Source organism: Erinaceus europaeus, chromosome 15, assembly GCF_950295315.1.
Source record: "Erinaceus europaeus chromosome 15, mEriEur2.1, whole genome shotgun sequence".
Taxonomy (NCBI): domain Eukaryota; kingdom Metazoa; phylum Chordata; class Mammalia; order Eulipotyphla; family Erinaceidae; genus Erinaceus; species Erinaceus europaeus.
Window position 1 is genome coordinate 63,804,208 of NC_080176.1, and position 2,712 is coordinate 63,806,919.

General features: G+C 57.2%; 1 long non-coding RNA gene across 1 annotated transcript; it reads left to right on the plus strand.

The window, feature by feature from the left end:
* The first annotated feature begins 449 nt into the window (after window positions 1-449).
* On the plus strand, window positions 450-2,237 carry LOC132533168 (uncharacterized). Its single transcript, XR_009545079.1, has 3 exons — window positions 450-533; window positions 1,265-1,356; window positions 1,932-2,237. It is a non-coding gene; the product is annotated as an uncharacterized LOC132533168 (long non-coding RNA).
* The last annotated feature ends 475 nt before the right edge of the window (window positions 2,238-2,712 follow it).

Below are 2,712 nucleotides of genomic sequence, written 5' to 3' on the forward strand. Positions count from 1 at the left end.
CCAAAGTGTCCCCTCCAAAGTGACCCCGGGGTGAGCCCAGGGTAGTAGGCGGGGTGTGGGTCTCTGCGCGGGACCCTTCCCCTCCTCCTGCACCCAAGGAGAGGCTGAGGGTCCGGGCGTGGGATCCGGAGTTGGTTGAGTCTGTGGAGGGAGTAGGGGGGGTTTCCATGGGCAGCGGGGGTCCCGGAGGAGGCTCCCCGGGTGCACCCGAGGGTGGGGAGCCCTGGCTGTCCCGCACAATAGCTGGTGGAAAATTCCCGGGGCGGGGTGGGTGTGGGGCTCGCAGCCCCCTCCCCAAGCTGCGGGGGTCGGAGGCCCGCGCCGATGGCCGGGCAGCACAGCTGGTGACTCAGCCGGGTGGCGGTGGCGGCGCGCGGCCCGGGGCGGGGGGGGGGGGGGGTGCTGGTTCTGCGCGCGGCCGGGCGGCGGGAGCGCGCGCGGGGGGAGGCGCCGGGCGGAGACCGGGTCGGGCCAAGCGCCGTCTGCCCGGCGCCGCGCTCCCCGCGCCCGCGCCGCCTCCCGGGGCGCCGCAGGTAGAAGCCGAGGCGGGGGCGGGGGCCACCCGAGGGCTCAGGTTCCAGCCTCGGGGCGCGGCCGGCCGCGGGCCCCGGGGAGCCTGGGCAGGCGGCAGGAGCCCGGGTGCCAGCGCCCCTGCTCCGCGCGCAGCCGCAGCCGCAGCCGCGGGGCGCCCCCAGTCGGGCGCCGGGGCGGGAGGCCGAGAGGGCTCGGGGGGCGCGGGGGCGCGGCCGGCGGGGACTCCGGGCGGGGCGGGCCGCGGTGGCGGCGGCGGCGGCCTGTAAACCTTAATGACAGCAATCGAGCCTGTCTGCGCCGCTGACTCACACGGTGACCCAGCCTCCAGTCACCCGCCGCCTCCCGCCGCCCTCTGGCCTCAGTTTCCCCGGCCGCCGCCGAACAATGAGGCCACTGTGCGGCCTTCATTCCTCCCAGCCCATTCATGGGGCGCTCCGCCGCCTCCCCGGGGCCAGCCTGGCCGGCGCGCTTTCAATTATCCCTGGGGGGCCAGCTCCCCTGCCGGTTTTGAGGTTTCTTTTCTTTCTTTCTTTCTTTCTTTCTTTCTTTCTTTCTTTACCATTGGACAGCTCATCTCTGGTTAATGGTGGTGTTGGGGCTTGAACTTGGGGCTTCAAGCTCAGGCACAAGTCATTTGCATAACCATTTAAAAATTTTATTTAGGTTGGAGGGATGGGATAAAATTACATATATTTAAATTTTTATTATCTTTATTTGTTTATTGGAATAGAGACAGCCAGAAGTCGAGAGGAAGGGGGAAACAATGAAAGAGACAGACACCTGCAGCACTGATTCATCACTTGCAAAGCTTTCCACCTGCAGGTGAAGACGGGGGCTCGAACCTGGGTCCTTGAGCACTGTAACATGTGCTCTCAACCAGGTGTGCCACCGCCTGGCCCCGTATATATAATTTTTTTAACTAGAGCACTGGTCAGCTCTGGTTTACAGTGGTGTGGGGATTGAACCTGGGATTTTGGAGCCTCAGACTCTTATGCTATCTATCCCTGCCCTTTTATACTTTATTTAAATGAGAGATACTGAGAGAAAGACACAGAGACCAGAGCACTGCTCGGTTCTGGCTGAATTCTGGTGCTGGGAAATGAACCTGGGAGCTCAGAGCCTCAGGCATGAAAGTCTTTTCATAACCATTATGCTGACTCCCCAGCATAACGGGAGCACTGCTCAGCTCTGGGGTATGGTGCTATGTGAGCTTGAACCCCAGACCTTGGAGCCTCGGTTTAGAAGCATGACTACTATGCTGTCTCCTCTGCCTTGGGCCTCTTCTTTCTCCCTAGGAGCGGAATGTTTGGAATTTGCTCCCTTGCAGCTCTGGTGATGCTGCTTGTAAAGCACACAACACTCTTGACTCAACCGTCTGAATCTGGGGCTTTTCACAGACGCTGGGAGCTTTATGGGTCTGCGTGGCTGCAAACTGGAGCCCCTACTAAGGGCCAGGCAGGCTGACTTCGTAGGCCAGACCTGAGTATCAGCCTTGTGTAGGAAGAAAGAGATCACATTACTGAGACTGTCTACAGGGTAACCTCTGCATCAAAGAAGCCAGATACAAAACAATACGTACATTTTAAATTAAGAAAAAAAATTGTTTTTCCCAACAAAGCACTGCTCTGCTCTATTTGATAGTGGTGCTAAGGATTGAACCTGGGACCTCAGAGCCTCAGGAATAAAAGTTGTTTGCATAACCATTGTGCTGTCTCCCAGATGAAAGAATAGGCATTTTATAACAGGGTGGGGGTGGTGGGCTGTTAATACCTTTTAAAACCTTAAGACAGACACATCAAATCCACAATCCACTGAAAACCCATCACTTTGTGGGGGTGGGGAGGTGGGGGAAGGGCTGGGACTGGAATGAGGTACAAAGAACTCTGTGGGGTGCCAGAAATGTCCTCTTCCTTATCTTGATTAAAGTGGCTCCATGGGTGTTTACAGATGTCAAACCCACCAAACTCTAAACTTCACTGGGTGTATTTTATTGTGTGTGGATTGTGTCACAATAAATGGAGTCCATTAGTCTCAAATCTGAAAGCTTGGTCAAGGTCATAGAGCTAATCAGTCTTTTGCATCATAACAGTAAGAATACAGGGACAGAAAAGCCAGTGTAACTCACACATGCATCTGTGTATAGACACAAATTTCACAGGCATGTACTGTGCACACTTC